Raw genomic sequence first — 17,965 nt, forward strand, 5'->3', positions numbered from 1 at the left:
AAAAGTTATACAAGGCTGGAGAGATTGCTTAGTGGTTAAGGCGCATGCCTGACAAACCTAAGTACCCAGGGTTGGTTCTCCAGGTCCCTAGTAAGCCAGATGCACATGGTGGTGCATGTGTCTGGAGTTCATTTGCAGTGGCTAGAGGCCCAGGTGCACCTATTCTCACTTTCTCTTTCTCTCTCTCTATCTCTAATATATAAATAAATAAAAATAAAATCTAAAAAATGTTTATGAGAGAGAAAATAAGTGAAAAGGAAGCTGCTTTTCCAATATGCCTTCCTTCATTCCTCCCCTAGACGTCAATGCTCAGTGGAATAGGCCCAGCCCCCTTCCTCTCTTTGGTTTCACATTTATACATTTTGCCACCTGTGGGGTGAGGGACACATTTCTTCCTCTAAAAGACTTGATATTTTTTCTGGGTTTTCTTTTCCCAGACAGTTTCTGTTCCACTCATCCTTCAGGCAGATCTAAACTCAACTACCATGCCTGTTAGGAAGTCTTCCATATCTTAGAAAGGTCAGAAACCACTTGTGCTTTCATCTGTGTCCATAATGGCTTTCAAAAAGTAAATGTAATGGTTGAATTCATTACTGAAAGTCTGTTTGTCCAATCAGGAGACACTCCATGACAGTACAGGTCACAGTGGCATGATCACCGTTTGAGCTTGGTTATGCTCATGACCTTGGTTCAATTTCTGTCTGTTACATAAGAGAATGACTGAGAGAAAGAGCAATGTGGCATTTCACCTTGTAAAAGTCTTTCACTTGCCTGAAAAGCTACTCTATTTGCCTTCTTAGGTTTTATCTTCAGTAACTATAAATTGAAACAATCATGGGAATAACCATCATTCTGATAAAAAGCATTTATTTCGATGTTCATGTCCTTGGGGCTTAAAATGGACAGTATAATTGGAATATGCTTCTAGAACATGCTTCTTAAAGGCTGAAAGGCTGTGGACAATTTGGTATGGTTTTTCCAGCACTTCTTGTCTAAACCATGGTAGCAGAGCTTTCACAGGACGTGGCTGACTTCTCTCTCAACTCTGTCTTCATCAGCATGTGAAATGAGCACATCTGTGTTTACATGTGATGCAGTTGAAAGGAACCCGAACATATTCCTACCTTAACAGCAGTCTTTTATCAGAATGAAATTTTTAAATAGATACAATGAAATTGTGTTTGCATTTTTGTAGCTGTTGAAATAAATTAGAAAAATGAAGAATCAAAAGTATCTGATAGATGACAGAGACCCATTTTGATGTTAGGAGTCATTGCTTCTGTCTTTAGAATGAAACATTTTTCTTTGATTTCTGAAATACTTTATTTATTAATTTGATAGAGATAATGTTTTAGTATGGACATGTCAGGGCCTCTTGCCATAGTGAGCAAACTCCAGATACATGTGCCACTTTGTACATCTGGCTTCATGTGGTTACTGGGGAATCGAACCTGGGTAAGCAGGCTTTGCAACTATTCTTAACCACTGAGAAGTTTCTCCAGCCCCCATTTTTCTTTTAATGTGATCAAAAGTTTAGCACACTTTCAGCAAAAATCTACATAGTCAACTCCTGCAATGCAGAAAGTCCTGATAACAGATACTTCTCTTTCTACGTAGCTATGCTTAACTATCACTGGGTAGTGGCCAACACATGAACCTGCAAATAGACTCATCATTTTGCCTCAGTTTCTCAGCTCTTCACATCTTTGTCCACAGAGTAGAACTGCATATGTTTAAACACCACAGGTTTATGTTGTCTTTAACAGAGTAAAAAAGTAGTTTTCTTTCTCCAGTGATTCAAAGGAAAGAAAATAAATAATGAAGTTATGTGATAAGAGTATTAAACAAGTTCAAGTGCATGAATAGAAGCTATCTTAACACTGCTCTCTTTCTCTCTACCTACCTCTCTCTCTCTCAAATAAATAAATATTTTTTTAAGAAGATTCTGGGTTTCATTTAGAGCAATCAAGGTGTTTGCCTACAAAGCCTCTGGACCCCAGTTCAATTCCCCAGGACCCATGTAAGCCAGAGGCACAATGTGGCGCATACATCTGGAGTTCATTTGCCATAGCACACCCATTTTCTCATTCTCTATATCTCTCTCTCTGTCAAATAAATAAACAAAAAAATTTTTTTTTATAAAGAAGGTATCTTAACACTGAAGGAAATTCTTTTTTGTATTTTGTTTCTTTTTTTTGTATAAATGTGAAGGTCCTCAGCCATGTTTGTAACACATCTCTTGGGGTCAAGGTTTCTTATTTATATGTCCTGTTGGACTTCAGGGAAAGAGGCATTTGTTTGAGTGATTCATAAAAATAAGTTACAGCAATATGACCTTAGGTAACAGAGGTATGCAGTAACAAATAGTATATAGATTTCAAAAAATTATTTCAAAATATCTTTTCTATATATTTTATATTTTCAAAATTTTAAACTTATAACTCTGCATAAGTGAATACTGGCTCAACTCTCCTAAAAATGAAGGATATTAAAATATCATCACTCTCCTCTTTCAGGGTAGTTACTGTGGAGTTGTTAAAGTTCTTCATGGATATTATTTCATATTTTTCATATTCTTTTCATCTGTCTGTGTCTTGTCGAGTTTATTGGATTGAACATGTTTTCCCCACCAACTATAAGTAATTTAGATAATTTGTAAGATAAGATTAATTGATGTGGCTTAATCATCCCTAAACCTGTTAAATTCAGTACATAATATAATTGATGTTTCTGAGATATTGAGTGTTTTGTGCATAATAATTTCTCTCTCTCCCAAATTAATAAATCTGTTAGACTTTTGTATATCCCAATGAGCAATGATTATAGCAGAATAAGAGCAAGTATTTTTCATTTTTCTATATGCCTACCTAGATATATACATAATGTAACTGTGGTGGTTTGAGGCTCAAGTATTTTTGATTAAGATTAAGCTTCCTACTTAAGTCTTTAGAAGGCAGATCTCAGCCAGAGGTGTGTCACTGAGATGTTGGCTTTTGAGTCCATCCCTATTAGCTGTGTAGAGAACCAGCTCAAGAGCTCTAGATGTTCATGTTTATTGAAGTTGGCTGTTGTCTTTCTGCTATGGACGTATGGAAGTGAGCCAGCACTTTTCTCTGTTATGTTGTTTCCCCTGGAATCTGTAACCCTGAAATAAACCCTTTCTTCCTATAAGCTGCTTCTGGTTGGGTGCTTTTTATAGGCAACCACAACAGTACCCTACATCAAATGCCCCAAGTCTGATGGTCTTTCTGCCAATTGTGGAGTTGCTCAAGTGAATGGGGCTATGTTAACTCATAACTCTTCCATAAAATCACACACTCTAGAGCATCATCAGTAGAGGAACAATAAGTAGGGAACTCTGGTCTTTAAACTGTGAAAATTCATTCAAAATTATAAAGCTCAAATTATGATTGTAGTATTAGGTCTAATTATAAAGAGAATCATATGAACGCATGCTAGGAAAGGGTTTAGTTTGATTCCCCTAGAGCAGTCTTTTCTGCTTTATAATAAATGAAAAATCATGTGATTATAGTTTAATTTCCCAATTTCAGAGCCAGATTGGCAGACTAGAAGTATTGATCTGATAGAAGATTAAGGGCGATCTTTCAAATGTCATGTGTTGAAAATTTTAATCAACTTAACATTAAGTACACTGATTTCACAAGGATAGCACTTGTGTTGATCTATTTAATGAAATCCATGCCAGGTTTTATCAGCTAAGTTTAGTAACATATTTAGTCATGGTCAGTGCATGCAACTCCTAACAAATTTACTCCTGTATCAAGAACAAATAAATGAATGCCTTGTAGCTCATGAAAAATCCCCCTGGGATGCCTTTCTGCTCTGTCACCATGTACCTGGGCACAGCTGATGGGCTCGCCAGCAATGGAAATTCCCCTTTCTGCCTTTAGTTTATACTAAGGATGAGAATGGCTCCTGGAGAAAGAAGAAGGCTGGGACATGGAGACACCAAACCATGTATGTGATTTCTCATTGTGCTGTATCTGCCTCCAACACGCATTTCCTAACATGCTCTTCTTTGACTCCACCGCCTCAGTTACAGACAACCTGCACCTTATTCTTTGAACCAGTAGCCAGTCCAGCACCTTTTCTGAGGTAGGATAGGTCATGGCCTTGCAGCCTCTTAGAGTCAAAGCTCTGGGAACAGATGTATCACAGATATGCTACTTATAACACCCTGGAAACATTCATGCAATATAGGGATAATGATACCCTTTTCTGGATTTGGGATAATTATATAAGCATTAGGTGTTTCAGTTGTTGTTTATTTGCAAAGAACTGAAAAGGATCAGATGCTTAGAATGTATGTTGTAGATATAATCCAGCTCCTAGGTAATGATATTTTCTGGGCTTTTCTCTCCTTCAGTTTTTGGGCCACATGATTTTCCATTTTGTTTCTCTCTGTGCATCTATGTATGTGAGTTTGGTGATCTCTCAAATAAGTACTCTGAAGAGAATTATCAGAAAACTCCCAAAGGTGAAGATTAACCAATAGGAAGTAGAGTTTTATAATAGGCCACAAAATGTGGAAGACATTGACCTGAGGAAATGAGTCACAGGAATTGAAGTGGGTGTAGCTGGTTGTCCCTTTAACCAAGGCATGGGCATCTTTCCACATGAGTGGACTATCATTCCATATCAGGCTGCTCATAGATACTAAAATTCTGTGGATGCTCAAATCTGCAGATGCCATCACATTTGCATATAACCTATGCATATCTTCCCATATCTTTTAAAACATCTGTAGGTGATTTATACTACCCATTCATTACAAGCAATGAAAATAATTGTCATACTGTAGTATTCAGAGAATAATGACCAGGGGCAAAGTCTGCACATCCTTAGTAGATGAAATTTTGTTTTTTTTGCAAATACTTGAAATTAGTTGAGTTCACATATTTAGAACACATGAATACCAAGGGCTGTCCACACTAATATTCCTTATAATGTAAATTCAAAATAATATGAGGGTTCCCTTCATAATCTTGTCCAAATCCTTTGTCCATATCTCTGTCTACCTGAGTTACTGCTCAGCCACCCTCATCGGCACACTGAAGTGGCTAGAAAAAAAGACATACTTCAGTTGGAGAGATTGCTCAGTGGTTAGGGTGCTTTCCTGTGAAGCCTAAGGACCTATGTTTGACTCTCTAGATCCTATGTTAGCCAGATGCATAAAAGGTGAGGCAAGAGCAAGGTCGCACATGCCTACTAGGTGGTGCAAGTGTGTGGATTGGATTGCAATGGCTGAGGTCCCAGCACACCAATTCTCTCTCTCTCTCTCTCTAAAATAAAGAAACAAAATTTTTAAAAAACAGATATAATATATTGGTCACAGTAAGGGAGTAACTTGTAACTCTGGTACAATTTTTCCTACCAATTTTTTTAATGTCTACCTTAAGTCTTATGGGGCATGAGATATTGTATTAATGAGATTATTAATTTGTCTATTCTAATCTAATCTCAAATCATCCGTTTATATAAGATAGTTTCTTTTTTAATTAATTAATGTATTTATTTATTTGAAAGAGATAGAGAGAATGGGCACGCCAGGGCCTTTAACCATTGCAAATGCACTCCAGACACATGTGCCACCTTGTGCATATGGCTCACGTGGGTGCTGGGGAATCAAACCTGGGTCCTTAGGCTTTGCAGGAAAGTACCTTAACTGCTAAGCCATCTCTCTAGCCCTTAAGATTGTTTCTTTAGAGAAACAAAACATAGTTTCCATGCACCTATAAGTTAACAATTTATAATTGGATGCTAGTTTAGAATATAATAGCATCATTTCTTTGCATTTTAAAAAATTATGCATTATGAAATAATTTAGAAACACAGATATGAAGAATGTGTATGTATTATTAGTCACAATAATAATACAATAATAATAGCTAACATTTACTGGCCACTCATTATATATCAGTTGCATGGTGTTTGGCAGGCATTAAGTTATTTACTGCTCATCATTGCACCACACGTGAGGGTGATCACATGGTCCCTGTCTAATAGGAGAGAAGTGGGGGAAGCACAAGAAGAAGAAGTAGCCAGAGAAGGCCATGGAGCTGGCAGGAAGTGATCATTTCATCTTAGGCATTCTACATGACATTTTCCACCGTTGCCACTTGCTAACTCAACTGTCCTTTCATTCATTCTCCAACTGATGAACACAAGGTTTCTTTATTCTTGTTTTTCTATTGTAAACATTTTGAGATTCCCGCATCTCTATGCCACTTTGCACTCAGACGTGAAAATTGTTTTCGCTTATGTGGCTGAAATGCTAGCTAGAGGGTGTTAACACCTCCAACATTATGAGGAAAAACCGAGTGTCTTCCTAGATGACAATGTCACCTTTTAATGCCTATTAGCGTCTGATTAGAGCCCTCAGTATTTTACATCCTTGTCTGCACTCGTTATCAGAATTTTACACTTGATGGCATGAAATTGTATCATCTAATGGTAAATCTCTCTCCTTCTGATTACATCGCATAAATGTGACTATTTTCTCATTTATCCACAGGCCATTTATGAATTGCTACAGATTACTCACTCATGTCACTTGTCCACTTACCTACTGATTATTCTAAAGGGTTTCCAGAAATTCCGTGCATTTCTAACGAGTGCAGCTCTTCCGTGTACATAAGAAAAAAATTAAGATATCAAATATGAAGACAAATCTAAAATATGGACGCTTGATATATGGATGCACACTTTTTCCCTACACTGCTGTGAGGCAAGATGAGCCATTTAGAAAGTTTTTGAACCGTGTGATCATGTGTGAGCCTCAGAAAAGTGGAGAGTGATAATTGACTCATTTAGCATCATACCCACCCTTTAGGTAGCTATTTCAATGTTGCCTCCATATAGGTAACACCTGTGTGAAGGGGTCACTCTAATGCATGATAAGTAGAACTCAATTGAATGGGAATCTCGCTCCTAGGCTGCTGCTGTGACAAGCCATTTCCCCCTGCCTCTCAGGTAGGAGGTTTTATCCTTGACAATTTGACAGATGTGGCTGCACACTTGAAGCTGTCTTCCGACACGTACATACCCAGTGATGTATTATCATAAAGAAGGCCTCTGACAAGAAAATGAACATAGACATGAGGCCCGGCATGCTTCTGCTCAATTACTCTGGTAGCATTCTCTGGTTTGCCTCCTTCTGTAAAGAACAGGGGGAATCGGCTCTTCCCGTGAGTAGGTCAAATTGAGAGGAGGTTATTACAATAGTGTTTGAATGCTTTTTTTTTTTTTTTTTGAGAAAATTTCCATTTGAAAGTGAAGACTAAGAGGAGGCAAACTGTGTGATATGTGTATTTCAAGTGACAAAGTGTCATCCTAGGCACTCCTATCGCGTCTATCTTCTTAATGAACCTTCCCACAAACTGGCAGATCATTTCAAGATCCGATGGGGTCCATGAGAATTTAAATTCATTCTCCAAACTAATCTATTCTACACCCCTGGGCCAATGTGAGAAGACAGTGAGGAACAGCGAATACCACGCAGCCAGAAGACTTCATGACAGTTTGCTGACTTTCTCTGAGCCTACTTCCTTGCTTGAAAACACAGGGGGTATAGTTCCTCCAGGTTTTATAAGCATTAGAATTGATACAAATAGAACACTAAGCACGGGCTACAGGAAGCATGAGACCAGGCCATGCCATACAGTCTGGAGAAGTGACTACCATTGCCTTTAGCATACCCAAAGCCTGCTTCATCCCCTAAGGGTCTTTGTTCACTTCTGGCAAGTTCTTGTGCATCCCCATAGTCCAGTGATGTGCAGCCTCCAGTTCCAGCCTTTGTTCACTGGGTCTTAGAAGTCTATTTCTTATTTCTAAATTCATTCATTTGTTTGTTTCAGACAAAATGGACAGCATGTTGCCTTGAAGCACATATTCATTATGGGATGGTTAAGTATAGCTAATTAGTACACACACTCATGTACAGACACGCACAGAGTCACACCCATACACTCAGTTTCAAATATCAGAACATAATGGTACAGTGTTTAAGGTGCTAAGGACCTGTGTTCAATTCCTCAGTACCCACGTAAAGCTAGATACAATAAGTGGCACATGCATCTGGAGTTCATTTGCAGTGACTGGAGGCCATGGAAAACCCATTCTCTCTTTCTCTCTCTCTCTGTCTCTTAGCTTAGAGGATAAGTTGTGGGGCCTGAATAACAAAGACATACTTGAATTTTTCTTCGACTACTTGTTTTGTAGACACAGAGAAGATAGAAAAAATATGGGTAAAGAACTTCATTCATCGTTATTACCATCCGTAGCCAGAAAATCAAACAAGGTCAACAATTCACTTCTCAGATGCCAAGATTTTTGCATTTCATCTCTAATTGTTTTTTCCCCAAATGTCAATAGTGCAGTTGTATAGGGGCGTTGCATTTTAATCCTTAAATTACAGTTAAGCTGATCTGAAGGGCTTTTACAGGTCCTTATTTACTTCCCCTTTCGCCCACTAATCCCTGAATTTATAACCACAATGTGTGAGGAAACGAGGTGATATTAAGCAGTACTCTGAAAGATGGTTTAAATTGTGAATGTCCATAATGGCACTGTACTTTGGAAAAAGCATATTGTCCTAAATTGAAGCTTTTGTGAACAAGAAATCACCATGGCTTGAAACAGTTTAGGACAGATGATTTTATTGGGAAAAGTTCCATCTTGGGTATTCCTTCATTCTGTTAATGGATCCAGATCCGCATGATAGTGACATCCATGTTTGTGCTGAGGCCTGTGTGGGTCTCAGTGGGGCTCTGCATGGGAAAATAGTACTACTCAATACAATCCACCCTAGAATTGTGAACTGAGCACCCTCAACAAAGCCCACAAAAGGTCTTCTCTTTCCCCAAGGATCCGCCATTATTATTAGTGCATAAGTTTCCAAATTACAAATGTAGACCCCTGTTCCATGGAGGGGCAGCTGACTTGCTAACAATCAGGAAAGCTAAGCTGTTTATACTATGCCTCCTTGGGAAGGAGATACTAATTTTGTTTATGAATGTGTGTCTGGGCTCAGCAGACTGGCCAGCCTAAGCCAATCTCAGCTGAGTTCTTTAGACATCTGTGGTCAGCCAACTCATCGGCTTACTTCTCCGCCTCTGCATTTGGCTGGCTGAAAAGTGAAGTGAAGAGGATGTTAGGGTTCGTGACACACATTCAGCTGGCTAGGCCGTGGAACCAGTGTGGTAGCTTAGGGCTCCAAGAGCAGCATGAGTAAGTCCTAGAATTTGAGTGTTTTCCAAGTCTCCACTCGCTTCCTCTCTTATTCTTACCAACCAAAGCAAGCCGCATGATTGGGTCCGGAGGCGAAGTGAAGGATAAATGCCAAGGGCATGTAAACAAGTTGCTGAGCTCAACTGGAGGTCACCACACATTTGCCCACAGACACAATGATATTTGAAAATCGCTTGCTTAGTAAAACAGTCAACACAGCTTAGTTACTCCAGCTCACTAGGCACGTATTACTTCTTCTTGCTAAAATCCAATTTGTATTATCAGAAGCTGAAGGTGGGCGTATATTACCGGTATAAATAGTTGTGTCAATTTATAATTTAATGTCTAGCCTTACGCTTACAGATTACTGAAAGCTATGCATTCCTACTGAGCGAGAGACAAAAGAATCTGATAATAGTCTTCCTTTTTCTTCCTATCTTTTCACTTTGAGATGCTCAGCATTCTTTGCCTACTTATCTTCCAATACCAAGGGAAAGAGCACCTACTCTTAAGATGTTGCAGCTGGCAGGATGTCTGAGGGAACCAAAAACTCACGGTGCTCTTGTAGGAAGTTCATGGATCCCTTTCCCTTTCCATCCTAGATCTCCAAGGGAGGCAGATAAGAAAATCAGAATCTCCAAAGATATCACCTTATTGGTTTTTAGGTATTGATATAGTGCAAAAGTTCTTTACATTTTGCAGAATCACTTTGGATATTAATTATAGAAGCAATGAGCATATACTTGTAAATCAGAGATTTATTTTAGTTTTGTACAGTTGGTTTTATACATTATTATTTTCTCATTCTTGTGTTCGTGGCTCACATGCAAGGTGGTTTCTGAGAATTCCCTTTTAATTGCATTGTTCTCCAATTGTGTCTATTTTGATATCCAATTAAAACACAAACTATAGGACAAAAATGATGCCATGATATATATGTGTATATAGCATTGTTTTATACACACACACATACATACATACATAATGTTTCTCTAAGTCTATAAGTTAGATATTTATCTACAGACTCTTCGGAGTCTCTGAGGTACTATTTCATAGAAAAAAATACCTGAGAAATTTAATAGAAAGAGTGCCCACTTAAATATTAAGCTAGCCAAAATGACATAAGTTTAGACATTGAAAAATATGTAAATGCTCACAACCCAATTCAAGATTTGTTATTGCTTACATTTGATTTATCATGTTATAACTTCTCATTGTCTCCATAAACAACTTCATCTTCAATTTAAATCCCTCAAGTTTTCCAACACAATATGCAAGGTGCATACTAGGGGCTATGCATTACATCAAACAATCCCATTTGTGTTTCAAGATAGATAGGTAGCTATGGATCCTTTAAGTGAATATAAAATGAGTGGTGGAGGTTAATAGGAAGTAGAACCAAGATGCAGCTCAGTTTTTCTTCAAAGCCAAGTTTGGCTCATGCTGTAAGGATCTTATGCCCTTCTAGAAGGAACGGATTTTCTATGGATTCCGAATGGGGCTTCATGCAATTCTGCCTTACCTTCTACCACAAATGCCTGGTGTGGACTCTGCATCCAGTGCAGTGATTTATGACTACTTGAAAAGCAGGAAAGCCTCTGCTTTGCCCAAGACATCTCAGACCGCTTTCTAACCCAGTGTGCTTGGAAACTGATCATTTTATCCTCTTGTAGCATGCAAGAGATGAAGCTTGGCTCAAAACAGACATTCAAGTACACACAATGGCTCTTATTTTGATACCTTTTTAATGCGCATTTTACTTGCAGAGGGAAATCTGTCTGTGATAAGATTGGACTTTACAGTGCCTTTAGAGCTGTTCTTTGGCAGAAGAACTCCGAAGTGACCTTTCTCATTCTTCTTGAGGTGTGGTCACTGTCTCATACCCATCCTCTACTGGTATTTTCGAACGTGGAGCAAGATGGAAGAATGGTTGATATAATGTTTTTACATTTGTAGCAACAATATTTGTCTCCCCACTGGCTGCTATTGACAAGTCACCTTTTATAGAAAAAAAAAAAAAATGTTAGGGAGAATTTTGTACCCCTGGAAAAATGTCTTCAATCATTTGCCTAAAAGATGATTTGAGCTGATGTCTGTCAAAATCACTCACAGTGCTATGTAATTCCCTATTATGATTGGAACAAATTCTGGGGAAAAAAAAAAAAACTAGTTAGTGACTTAAAGCAGCATAAATTTATGATGTTCTGGAGATCAGTTCAAACTGGTTTTCACTGGGGAAAAAAAAAGTCAGGTATCTGCAAGGCTGCATTGCTTTTGGAAGCTCTAGGAGAAAACGCTGCTCCTCAGTCTTTCCTACCTCCTAGAAGACACCTGAGTCCCTGGACTTCATGTATGAGTCAAAGATGGAGGCCCCTTGGCTGGAGGGATGGCTTAGAAGTTAAGGTGTTTGCCTGCAATGCCAAAGGACCCAGGTTCTATTCCCCAGGACCCACGTTAGCCAACTGCACAAAGGAGCATATGCAGTGGCTGGAGGCGCCTGTTCTCTCTCTCTATCCCTCCCTCTTTCTCTGTCAAATAAATAAACAAATAATATATATATATATATATATATATATATATATATATATATATATATATATTTTAAAGATGGAGGCCCCTGAAATCCAAAACCCCACTTGGCTAAAAATCCAACACATACTTTAAAAAAAAAAAAAATTCTGTTTTATTTTTATTTATGTAAGAACGACAGACAGAGAAAGAGGTAGAGAGAGAAAGGGAGAGAGAATGGGCACACCAGGGCCTCCAGCCACTGCAGATGAACTCCAGATGCATGTGCTACTTTGTAAATCTGGCTTACATGGGTTCTGGGGAATCAAGCCTCAAACCGGGGCCCTCAGGCTTCACAGGCAAGTGCTTAACCACTAAGCCATCTCTCTACCCAACACATACTTTTATCTAACCTTTCGTTGATTCTTTGCCTTGGAGTTGGGTGGGAGGAAGTTACTATTCAGATTGGAGTGCCCGAATATAATCCCACAGCATTTGTCACATTCCAGTTTAGTCATCCCTAACTTTATAATCATGAAATCGAAGCAGCGCATACATTTGTAGGTCAGCCAGTTTATTCTCTTACTCAACAGGCATCACTGACAACAAACTTGACCATGCAGCATGGGTCCCCCGAGGCCTTGGGAGTCAGTAGGCCTTGGGATGTGGCCCAAGATCCTGCATTTCTAATTATCTGCAACTCTGCAGCTGGCCTAGAGACCACACTTTTTGAGTAGCAAGTCTCTCCAGCATTTCTGACAGATTTGCTGCCTTGGGGATGATTCTATTATAGTCTTTTCCACATATTTTCATAATTCCTACTGTCACATGCACAAATAAGTGTTTCTTGGAGCTAAGCCAAACTAAAATCATATTCAGAACTTGTCTTATTTTTTTTTGAAATCTAAATAAAATGGCATTGTAATTCAACTTCTAAAAATTTCATGCATATGTCTGAAAAAAATCTTATACTACCTTCATAAAAATAGAACTGTACCCATGCATGTAAATACATATGTATATAAACATCTATATTCATAGATATATTGTGTGTGAGTCTCTGTATAAATAAATAGATGAAAAGAACAGATCCTACATTTATGTTAAGTAATAAAATTATATTTGTATTATTTTTGTAGCACTAATTCAATACCTTTTATATTAATTTTTATAAGGAGGTAAAAGTTAGAGGTACAGATTTAGAATGTCCTGTAGATATAACCAAGAATCTAAGTGTAATTTGCCAGTCATTTTTCATTATAGAAACCAATAGTCAATTTCCAACCCCGGTTGAATTACATTCAGTTTGAGTGGCCCCTGTCACCAGCTATAGCATTAAAGCTGGAGTTATTTTTTTTAATATATAAATTTAGACACTACACATACTTACCACCTTCCTTCTTATTTAATATTTGAAAGTTGAAAGTCAGCTAAGCAATGGTGATTATAGCATATCAAAATCCATTTTAAGTGATTATTTTAATGACTCTGAACCAAGAGGGGCACGTAGACATTCAGACAAAAAAACAACCTAATTATAATGACAGCACCAAAGAGAAGCTGTGACAGTTACAAAACCAATTTAAAAGTTTTTTGACAGCCATGGCTAAAAGCTCTGTTTGGACCTTTCAGTAATAACAGTTTACTTAAGACATAAATCCACAGTGAAGGAAAATAGAAAGAGAAAGTTGTGGTTCTCCTGTCATGAAGATAAAATGGAAATCATTTGAAATGTTTTTAATAGAACATTATGTTGAAAAGAGTATAGAGGAGGCATAATCATTATGGAATTTCACTCTCACAATGAAAAAAAAAAAAGACTAATAACAATACAAATTCTAATGAGCATAGAAACTTGCCAAGTGATTTGCTTATCTATGCTATAGGTCAGTAGTTCCTGCAAGTAAATTTATGTGCATTCAAACATATCGATTGGCAGTTCTGGAATTTGTTTTTTTTTTATTACCTATGGAATAAAGTCAGAGGGAAACGCTATGAGAATATGTCAATCGCCATGGTGACATGAAGCCTCACTGAAAATCTATGTTTCCTATGGTGCAGGCATATCTCACATTATGAGACCTTTATCACTTTATTTCCTTTGGCTCAGGACTCATATGTTCAACATAATTAATTTTTTGACCTTGAGTAATTAATTTCTCATTCCTGAAAGAAAATTATGATTCCCCAAATTGCTTTTTTATATTTTACTGAAAACCCTTATAAGGGTATGTGTATTGTGCAAACATAGTTTGGAGGACTTCACAAATGTTGACTCATTTAAATTTTATAAAGTTCTCTTGCAGTAAACTGAGTCACAGAGAGGTGTTAGGGAAGCATTATCAGGAAGTGGTGGAGTTTCAATTCCAGAAAGCTGGTCCCAAGCCTACTCTGTTAAGAAAGATCGTGCAGTGGTGTAGATGCCCTGGAACTAGAGATCAGATGCTTAGAAGAGAATCCTTATTCCCCTAAGCCATTCACAGGCTGGGCTCTTTTATTTGCAAAGACTGAAGAATTTCTAAGCTGTCATACCATAGGGAAGGACACATAACATGTCCCAAAGTATAGTCAAGAAAGGAGGCTTCATAAGGAGGATATATGGTGGCATTGGCCCATACAGTTGGTCCTAATGATGTCCAGACCATTCTTCATTCTCTGTTTTCTCCTTTTAGACGGTCCCTGCCTCACAATGAGGTAAAGTCACAGAATGAACTCCAACCAACTTAATTGTGGAGTCTGGTTCTACTACATCTGTCATGCGGGACTTAGAATAAATCACTTAAGCTCTCTGAACTCTCTCTAAAGCATGAGTCGTACATCCCCCCACCTCCCAAGCAGAGCTATGGTGGAGGCTGATGGAAATGAACATAGCAGGCATTCCATCCCTGGCAGCTATCACAATAGTTTCATTTTCTGGATGCTTAGTTAACTCACTACAAGCTATGAACTTGGACCAGATTTAATTCCCAAGTCCACCCTCAGTACTGTGTGGCAGTATGGAAAGTTATTTATTTTCATGGAGCCTCAGTTTTTATATTCATGTAATGTGAGGAATATCCTAGGACTGTGATGGAACTTGAGATAATCTATATAAAGTACCAACTCAAGTCTTCAGCACATAATAAGCATGATGTATATCATCAGTAATACTTATAAAAGCAATAAATAAACATAAATCTTCGGTTTCTCTGTTTTTCGGTTTTGTGTCTATCCACAAAATATATCGTTCTTGGGCTTAAGAGTTGGCTTAGTGGTTAGGGTGCATGCCTACAAAGCCCAAGGACCCAGGTTTGATTCCCCAGTACACACATAAGCCAGATGCACAAAAGTGGCACATGCCTCTGGCCATGATGGCTCAACCTATGGCTCTTACAATCTTTCTGCCCCCTCTTCTACAAAAATTCCCTGAGCTATGGTGGGTGAGTTTTAAGTCTACTTCAGTGATGAGCTCTTAGCAGCCTCTGGATCTCTGCTTTGGTAGGTGCTGAGTATCTTCCGGGTGTGTCTCCTTCACCCTGGCACTGATTATCAGGTTCCGCATGGAAGCAGCACTCTTGCTTGTCTCCCCAGTTATTCTGTGGTAGTTTATCTCCTCCAGTCTTGCTACCTTCTGAAAAAGAAGAACAGATTCTCCAATGGAAAGTGAAGTCAACAGAGTGTAAATGGGATAAGCATTATTAATTTAGGGAGAATTTCATGTACGTAACCCCTCTTTTAGGCAAAGAGTAGTGAGATCTTGTTTCCATAGGATTCTGACCTGGTTCCCAACTCCAGATACGGGTTTCTTTCCACTGAGCGGATCTTTTAGCCAATCAGAAAGCTGATGGTCACCCACTGAGGCTGTGTGCCACTATTGCATTGGTGTTTTCATTATGTCAGGGTGTTTGCTTCGACCTCTGCTTGCTCAGACCATTGTTGGCCATTTTCCCTCGGGAGCTCAAGTGGTGCTTTCCAGCAGTAGACGGGCTATCTGAGGATTGGCTTTCTTCTGAATTCCAGCCAGATCTCTTTGTGCACTGTCAGGAGCACATGGTATCTTCAGCAATAGGGTCTTTGGCCTGAGGTGGGTAGTCAAGGGCTTTGACAGAAAGCTGGCTTGATTTGGAGACCTCATAGGTCTCTCCAATGAACAGTTCAATGTAGGTAGCAACCAATCTCTGGTACTGGGAATTACAGGCCAGAGACATATTTTTCTTTTTTTTCTTTTAAGCTTAGGCTTCATCCCACCTTCACCTACTGTTCATGTGCTCCTCACTTGCTCCTTTTGAGAGTTGTATCTTTTAGGCTATCTCCAATGATAAAGGTTTCTCTGGTATCTGCTCATTTTGGAGTTAATTTTGTGTTTGTTTCCTTCCCTCTTCTTCTCCTCCCCCACTCCAAACCCTCCATTTCTAGTGTCTGGGCCTTGAGTTGCCTAGCAGGTATGTCAACAACCCCACCACCCCCCCGCCCTGCCCCGAGCAGGTCCAGGTTAGGAACTGCAGATAAGTGACACCATGCAATGTTCTTCTTTCTATGACTATGTGAGTTTACTGAGTATGATCTGTTCCAAGCCTGTATATTTTTCTACAAATTTCATTGGTATCATGGTTTCTTACGGCTAGGTAGAATTCCATTGTGTAAAAGTACCATAACTTCGTTATCCATTCATCATATGATGGGCATCTGGGTTGATTCCAGTTCTTAGCTATAAGGAATTGAGTGGCTATAAGCATGGCTGAGCAGACTGGGTCTGTTGGTAGCTAGCTCTATGTTCATCCTTTTTAGGAATCTCCATATTGATTGGCACAGTTGTACAAGTTTACATTCCCACCAACAGTGGATGAGGGTTCCTCTTTCCCCACATCCTCAACAATATTTGTTGTCAGATTTTCTGTTTGCCATCCTTACTGGAGTAAGGCGGAATCTCATGGTCGCTCCATTTTGCATTTGCCAAATGCCTAGGGAGGTTGAACATTTTCTTAGGTGTGTGGCCACCACTTGTAATTTTTCCTCTCACAACTCCCTACTCAGTTCTCTGCACCATTTTTGGGCGTGGGTTGTTTATTTGAGTTGAGAACTTTAACATATGAATATACTATAGTTTGATCACACCCTCATCCTGTTACCCTCTTTCTTCCTCTCTCACCTGTCTCCATTCCACTGAGGATCTTCTTCCTAGGCAGCACTTCTTCTGTTTTGTTGTCTCATGCCTTTTGTCATCCTCCATCCACTATGTTCACACGGGCTCAGGACAATGTAGGCCTGATGAGGATATCAATAGCCACGGAGGGGAAACGAATGTGCCAATCAGCTCATGTGGGGAAGACAGTGCCTCAGAGCACTCCTTCCCACCCTTCTGCTCTCACAGTGTTTTCCTCCTCCTCTTTCTCAACATTCCTTGATCCTTGGAGGATTGACAGAAGTCATAGGTTTTTGCAAGCATCCGTGTTTTAAAAATTATTTCTCAGAGGCTCGAGAGATGGCTTAGCAGTGAAGGAGCTTGCCTGCAAAGCCAAAGGACCTCGGTTCGATTCCCCAGGACCCACATAAACCAGATGCACAAGAAGGCACATGAATCTGGAGTTCGTATGCAGTGGCTGGAAGCCCTGGCATGCCCATTCTCATTCCCTCTCTCCTTCTCTCTCTCCCTCTTCCCCTCTCTCAAATAAATACGTACAAATAAAATATTGTTTAAAAAATCATTTCTCAGGCTGGAGGGGTGACTTAGTGATTAAGGTGCTAAAGCTGCAAAGCTGAAGGTCCCAGGTTCAATTCCCCAGGACCCACATAAGCCACATGTACAAGGTGGCACATGAGTCTGGAGTTCATTTGCAGCAGCTGAAGACTGTGGCTCTCTCTTTCTATCTGTCTGCCCCCACTGTCTCTTTCTGCCTCTTTCTTTCTCAAATATAAGTAAAAATAAAATACTTTTAAAAATTACTTCCCCATATAGTCAGAATTCAGGGTAAAAACTATATAATCAACCAAGAAGGATGGAAATGCAAGCTGTGCGTAGAAGCATATTTTCTATTTTTTAATATTTTATTTTTATTTACTTGACAGAGAAAGAGGGGGAGAGAGAGAGAATGGGCCACCAGGGCCTCTAGCCACTGCAAATGAACTCCAGATGAGTGCACCCCCTGGTGCATCTGGCTAATGTGGGTCCTGGGAAATTGAACCTGGGTCCTTTGGCTTTGCAGGCAAACACCTTAATAGCTAAGCCATC

General features: G+C 39.2%; 1 protein-coding gene across 2 annotated transcripts in view; it reads left to right on the forward strand.

Annotated features, from left to right (window-relative positions):
- Nalcn (sodium leak channel, non-selective) overlaps positions 1-17,965 on the forward strand; it is a 332,253-nt gene that overhangs the window by 122,491 nt on the left and 191,797 nt on the right. The gene's annotated exons all lie outside the window — the stretch shown is intronic.

This window comes from Jaculus jaculus, chromosome 3 (genome assembly GCF_020740685.1).
Source record: "Jaculus jaculus isolate mJacJac1 chromosome 3, mJacJac1.mat.Y.cur, whole genome shotgun sequence".
NCBI lineage: Eukaryota > Metazoa > Chordata > Mammalia > Rodentia > Dipodidae > Jaculus > Jaculus jaculus.